The 7,440-nt window shown below is 43.4% G+C and overlaps 1 protein-coding gene across 1 annotated transcript in view; it reads left to right on the top strand.

Annotated features, from left to right (window-relative positions):
• The window catches only part of TMEM132C (transmembrane protein 132C), a 176,010-nt gene that overhangs the window by 8,751 nt on the left and 159,819 nt on the right, over window positions 1–7,440 (top strand). The window lies entirely within an intron of this gene.

Raw genomic sequence — 7,440 nt, 5'->3', positions numbered from 1 at the left:
TGTGCCTTGGGGTGTTTCGCCTTGGGTTTATCCTGTTTGGGACTCTCTGGGTTTCTTGGACTTGGGTGATTATTTCCTTCCCCATTTTAGGGAAGTTTTCAACTATTATCTCCTCAAGTATTTTCTCATGGTCTTTCTTTTTGTCTTCTTCTTCTGGAACCCCTATGATTCGAATGTTGTAGCATTTAATATTGTCCTGGAGGTCTCTGAGATTGTCCTCATTTCTTTTAATTCGTTTTTCTTTTATCCTCTCTGATTCCTTTATTTCTACCATTCTATCTTCTAATTCACTAATCCTATCTTCTGCCTCTGTTATTCTACTATTTGTTGCCTCCAGAGTGTTAATTTCATTTATTGCATTATTCATTATATATTGACTCTTTTTTATTTCTTCTAGGTCCTTGTTAAACCTTTTTTGCGTCTTCTCAATCCTTGTCTCCAGGCTTAAATAGCCCTTTTTAAAAAAGGTTTATTTTCATTTATTTATGGCTATGCTGGGTCTTCTTTGCTGCACTCAGGCTTTCTTTAGTTGCAGCAAGTGGAGGCTACTCTCTAGTTGCAGTGTCCAGGCTGTTCACTGTGGTGGCTTCTCTTGTGGAGGACAAAGATCTAGAACACAGGCTCAGTAGTTGTGGCACACAGGCTTAGCTGTCCTGCAGCATGTGGAATCTTCCCAGACCAGGGATTAACCCATGGCCCTTGCATTGACAGGAGGAATCTTACCACTTTGCCACCTGGGAAACTGTGAGGATATCTCACTAGGCTATAATCACAGTGTCGGTCAGGCTTGGCTGGTCTCATCTGAAGGCTCAGGAATCCACTCCCTAGTTCATGTGGCTGTTGGGAGAATTCAGGTTCAAGAATTGCTGGACAGAGGACATCAGTGTCTTGTTCCTTACTGGGCATCCCTCTCCATCAGGGCAAGCACATGGAATGACGCAGGGAGAAAGAAAATGCCAGCAAAGGGAAGTCATAGTATTTTATAACCTAATCTTGCAAGTGACATATTGGTTGTGTCTTATTTCATTAGCGATCTGGGCTCCATTCAAGGGGAGGTAATGACCAAGGAGAGAGTGGATGAGTACCAGGAGATGGGGATGCCTGGGAGTCATTTCACACTGCCTGTCTCACCTCAAATACTCTGCAAATTGGAGAGGACTTGTCTGTGAACTCTCCCAGGGCAGAAGGAAAGAATTGAATATGCAGAGATAAAGCATGATGGCATTCCAGGCAGAGGAGGAAGATGGCAAATGTTTAGATGTGTGAGGGTGAGTGATGGTCCTGGGCTGGAAGTAACACCATAAGGAGTTTCAGGGGTTAGTCTGGAAAGGTAAGCTTGGCCCTCTCATGGCAGGATGTAAATTACAGACCCATAGTTTAACCTCTCATTTTCTCAGTTGTTTATCTCCTACCCTAATCTTCCAATTGATTTACTCTTTCAATTTGACTTAAGCTAGTTGATTAAAAGGGAAATTTTATGGTTCTACCTGTATTAGTGAGAGTTCTTAAATGTTCCTAAAGTGGTGATCCCGAGTTATTTCAGCAGAAGAGGGATTTATTCAAAGGATATTGCAGGGAAGGCTGTAGAATCAGCTTAGAAAATGGTCAACACCAGCGGAATCTTAGCAATAGCCAAAAACTTGTCCCAAATCGTACTTTATCATGTACCACTTAGACCACTACACAAGAGTTTTCTCTTTTATAGTGTTTATTTTCTTTTATTTATTTTGCTGTGCCGGGTCTTAGTTGTGGCACACAGGATCTTTAATTGCAGCATGCGGGATCTAGTTCCCTTACCAGGGATTGAACCCAGGCCTACTGCATTGGAAGCTTGGAGTCTTAACCACTGAACCACCAGGTAAGTCCCAAGAGTTTTCTTTAAATTGTCTATTTATTGCTCTGGTTTTTAAAAGTTTCCCTTCATTCTTAGTAATAATGACCTTGAAATTGTATACTTAAGTTAGTTTCAATATGCATTACAATAAGTACAAAACTATAAGAATTGTTAAAAGTCATTTCCTTGGTGATTAGAACAGGGGCATAATTTATGCATATTCTTATCATAATAGGAAATATAGCCAGTGAGTCACCCCGTGTGGTGGTCACTGCCCTGTTCTGGTTCCTCTTGAAACGTTTACACTGCCTCTCTGCACCTATGTGAGTGTATTAGTCAGCTCTTGCTCTAACAAACTGGGTATTACAGCACAAACTGTTACACCACAAACTGAGTGGCTTATACAGCATACATTTATCCTTTTACCCTTCTAGAGGCCAAAAGTCCGGGATCAAGGTGCTGTTAATGTTGGTTTCTGGCGAGCCCTCTCTTCCTGACCTTCTTGCCTTGTCCTTACATGGTCTCTCCACTGCGTGTCCATTTGGAAAGAGAGAGAGCTCAGATGTCGCTTCCTCTTCTTGTTGGGACACTAGTCTGGTCAGGTTGGGACCCTATCCTTATAACTCCATGTAGCCTTAATTATATGTATCTTTCAAGGTTTGTTAAACAAGGAGCTGATTTATTTCAGATTTCCCAATAACATTTGATACAGTGTAAGTTCTACATCTAAAGTGTGTCCAGAATTTTTCCCTTCTGCCTCCTATTTTTTTTGTGTGGCAAAATATACATAACATAAAATTTGCTACTTTAACCATTTTAAGAGTAGAATTCTGTGTCATTAGATGCATCACATTGTTGTGTAATTATTACCACTGTCCAGCTCCAGAACTTTTCCATTTTTCCAAACTGGAAACTCTATGCCCGTTAAACAATCATTCCCCACTCCCTCTTCCCCACAACCCTGGCAACCCTTGTTCTACTTTGACTCTCTGAATTTGACTATTCTAGATGCCTCATATAGGTGGAATCACACAATATTTGTCCTTGTGTGCTGGGTTATTTCATTTAGCATAATCTCTTTAAGGGTCATCCATATTACTGCTGCTGCTGCTAAGTCGCTTCAGTCATGTCCGACTCCGTGTGACCCCATAGACGGGTACCCACTAGCCTCCCCCGTCCCTGGGATTCTCCAGGCAAGAACACTGGAGTGGGTTGCCATTTCCTTCTCCAATGCATGAAAGTGAAACGTGAAAGTGAAGTTGCTCAGTTGTGTCCAACTCCTATGACCCCATGGATTGCAGCCTACCGGGCTCCTCTGTCCATGGGATTTTCCAGGCAAGAGTACTGGAGTGGGTTGCCATTGCCTTCTCCCCACTGTATGATATATGTGTACATATCATTGATTCACTTCATTGTACAGCAAAAGCTAACACAACATTGTAAAGCAACTCTGTGCATGCATGCTAAATTTCTTCAGCTATGTCTGACTCTTCATGACCCTACGGACAGTAGACTGCCAGGCTCCTCTGTCCATGGAGCTCTCCAAACAAGAATACTTCAGTGGGTTGCTGTGCCCTCCTCCAGGGGATCTTCCCAATCTAGGGATCAAACCCGTGGCTCCTGCGTTATAGGTGGATTCTTTACTGCTGAGCCACCAGGGATGCCCAAAGCAACTATAAACTCTCCCCCAGAAAAACCATGAGTTAATTACATTTTTAAAACCCTATCTGTAAATGCAGTTACATTGAAGTTTAGGGTACCCACATATGAATGTTGCAGTTGGGAGACACAATTCCATCTGTAACACTTGATCTAAAAGCCTGCACCTGCATCCTTCAGATCGGTACCTGGAACCCCTGGGACCCTTTTGCATACTCATGAAGATTTCTGGGAAACCATGGGAGTTTTCTTCTTCCTGGGGCAGACCTTGCAAATGATGGGTGAATGTGGAGCATGAAAGCCAAGCTCCCTTTCCCCTGGTACAGAGAACTCCGAATGGTGACTGATAGCCAGGGCTCCCACAGGAGCAGAATAAGGCTGGGACTTTTCCTGAAATCATACCTTTCCCTTGCATGAATTGTTCCCCTCTCTCTTACCAGTTTTTCCTGGAAAAACTTCCCTTCTCCATCACTTACAAGTGAATCCTCATCTTAGGGTTTGCTTCTAACAAACCCAACTTGCGATTCTCAGAAATGTAAAGGCCCCTGCTTCTTTTCCTGGGGGAACAACCTCCTCTATGTACAGTTGGGGAGAAGGCAATGGCAACCCACTCCAGTACTCTTGCCTGGAAAATCCCATGGACAGAGGAGCCTGGTGGGCTCTGCAGTCCCTGAGGTCACTAAGAGTCGGGCACAACTGAGCGGCTTCACTTTCACTTTTCACTTTCCTGCATTGGAGAAGGAAATGGCAGCCCACTCCAGTGTTCTTGCCTGGAGAATCCCAGGGACGGGGGAGCCTGGTGGGCTGTGTCTCTGGGGTAGCACGGAGTGCGACTGAAGCGACTTAGCAGCAGCAGCAGCATATACGGTTGGAATAGAGAACTTGGAAGGAAGACCATCCATTAAAATAGCTGTTTCAAGGGAGCACTTTTCTCCTGAAGTCCAGCAGCTCTGAAGCATCCTGTTCACTCTTTCCTGAAGCCACACCCATAAGCCCTCAGATCCAGGAAGATAGCTTGCACATGGTCCAAATACACACCTAACTGTGTTGAATTTAGTTTCCACTCCTCCGAGATCAATGTTGTAACAGTCTGAGCATCTCGGCAATCACACAACGTCAGTGCACAGCCTACTAGGTTGTACTTCGTCCATCCGGATTGTGAGGCCAGTGGAGCAATTAACATCCTCTCTGAACCCCATAACTCTAAGTGAATCAACAAAGCCAGTGCCTCTTTGCAGGCAAAGAGGATGAAAAGCACAGGGAACATATATTGTGGTTCTCTTGAGTGTAAGTTTTATTGTTGCGGTTTTGTGGGTTTTGTTTTTGTTTTGGGGGAGGGGTTGTTTCTTTTTGGGGGGCTGGGCAGTGGCATGCAAGATCTTAGTTCCCTGTCTAGGGATTTAGCCCGTGCCCCCTGAAGTGGAAGTGTGGAGAGTTAATCACTGAAAGTCCCTAAGGGTTCATTCCTTGAGAGGAATCTTCTGCTTGCTCTTTTCTCTCCCTTCCACATTCTGAAGCTTTTCCAAACCTGGGGTTTGGGCTCATCTGAGCATTAGAGGATCAAGAATTTCATAAAGCCTGGGAAGTAAGTCCATCATGAAGGGAGGCCACAGTTGAGTCCAGGCTCCACAAGTTTGCACCTTTATCTAATCCATGCTTTTTCCCTAAGCTTTCTCTGAGCCTTACTCTCCCAAGTTCATTCCTTCAAGAGAAATGCCAAAGATTAGAGTTTTCTGTAAACTGTGGGCATTCTTTATTTAAATTTTACTCATTTAATTTTTTTGAAGTATAGTTGATTTGTAGGGTTAATTTCTGCTCACAGCAAAGCGATGCACTTGTACATGTATGTGTGTGCTTATATATATACATTCTTTCGTGTTCTTTTCCATTATGGTTTATCACGGTGTATTGAATATAGTTCTCTGTGCTATATGGTAAGACCTTGTTGTTTATCCATACTCTATATCACAGTTTGCATCTGCTAACCCCAGCCTCCCAGTCCTTCCCTCCTCTACACCCCCTCTCCCTTGGCAACCATCAGTCTGTTTTCTGTCTGTGAATCTGTTTCTGTTTCATAGATGAGTTCATTTGTGTCATATTTTAGATTCCACGTGTAAGTGATACCATATGATATTTGTTTTTCTCTTCCTGACTTCACTTAGTATAATCTCCAGTTGCATCCACAATTGCTGCAAATACTGGAGTGGGTTGCCATTTCCTTCTCCAGGGGATCTTCCCAACCCAGGGATGGAACACCAGGTCTTCTGCATTTTAGGCAGATTCTTTACCATCTGAGACACCAGGGAAGCCCGCAGGTGGCGTTATTTCATTCTTTTTTATGGCCATGTAATATTCCACTCTGTGTCTGGACCTCATCTTCCTTATCCATTCATCTATTGACGGATATTTAAATTGTTCCCATGTCTTGGCTACTGTAAATAATGCTGCAGTGAACATAGGAGTGCATGTATCTTCTCGAGTTTTGCCCAGGAGTGGGGTTGCCAGATCATTTGGTAATTCCATTTTTAGTTTTCTGAGAAACTTCCCTACAGTTTTCCACAGTGGCTGCAACAATTTACATTCTCACCAACAGTGTACTAATCTTCCCTTTTCTCCACACCCTCTCTAGCATGTATTATTTGCGGACTTTTTGATGATGGCCATTCCGACTATTGTGATGGATACCTCATTGTGGCTGTGATTTGCATTTCTCTGGTCATTAGCGTTGAGTATCCTTACATGTGCCGGTCGATGGGCATTCTTTTAAGTTAACTGGTAACTCCATGCTGGGCATCTTCTATGGCTCTGAGTGAGACTGACTCCCACGAGGGTCACTGAGTGCCACCTGCAAGATCCCCAACCTGGCCACACACACCTGTGCTGTTATCTCCTGAACACCTGTATTTAAATGGGTTCACTTATGCATTTTAAAAGTTCCATATTAGGTTTTTTTTTTTAAACATTAGCATTCATTCAGGGGGAATATATCTCTCTGGGGAAGCAAACACATTATCTCAGAAATAGAAACTTAAATAACAGTAATATTCTGCATGTTTTGTAATGCTTGACAACATACAAAATAATACTCTGTATTTTATAGTTCCTGGCATTTTACAAAATGCTTTGTGTACGTTATTTCAGGAACTCATTCCCATGGTTTCAGGAACTGAGATTCATGCCATTGGGCAGATAAAGAAAAGAAATGAAGACACTCAGAGGCAGAAAGAGTGTCCATCACTTGGACATTTGTGCAAATAATATTTTTAATATTTTCTTCTAAAATAACCTTCCTGTCTATAAATACACAGGAAAGTCTCATATTCGTTGCATGAATTAAAATTCAATATACAGGAACAAATATTATTGATGTCTATGTTCGTGTGCTCTGTTGCTCAGTCATGTCCAACTCTTTGCGACCCCACGGACTGTAGCCCTCCGGGCTCCTCTCCCCATGGAATTTTCCAGGCAAGACTACTGGAGGGGGTTGCCATATCCTTCTCCAGGGGATTGATGTCTAGCTGGCTGGTATTACCAACAGAAAGCTTGGCACTTGACCTTGAGGTTCAGTTCAGTTCAGTTCAGTTCAATCACTCAGTCGTGTCCGACTCTTTGCAACCCCATGAATCACAGCACACCAGGCCTCCCTGTCCATCACCATCTCCCAGAGTTCACTCAAACTCAAGTCCATTGAGTTGCTGATGCCATCCAGCCATCTCATCCTCTGTCGTCTCCTTCTCCTCCTGCCCCCAATCCCTCCCAGCATCAGGGTCTTTTCCATTGAATCAACTCTTTGCATGAGGTGTCCAAAGTACTGGAGTTTCAGCTTCAGCATCAGTCCTTCCAATGAACACCCAGGACTGATCTCCTTTAGAATGGACTGGTTGGATCTCCTTGCAGTCCAAGGGCTGTCTAGAGTCTTCTCCAACACCACAGTTCAAAAGCTGTCT

This window comes from Bison bison, unplaced genomic scaffold (genome assembly GCF_000754665.1).
Source record: "Bison bison bison isolate TAMUID 2011002044 unplaced genomic scaffold, Bison_UMD1.0 scf7180017864160, whole genome shotgun sequence".
Lineage (NCBI taxonomy): Eukaryota > Metazoa > Chordata > Mammalia > Artiodactyla > Bovidae > Bison > Bison bison.
Note: the sequence above shows the minus strand (reverse complement) of the source record. Positions and strands in the feature narration are given on the sequence as shown.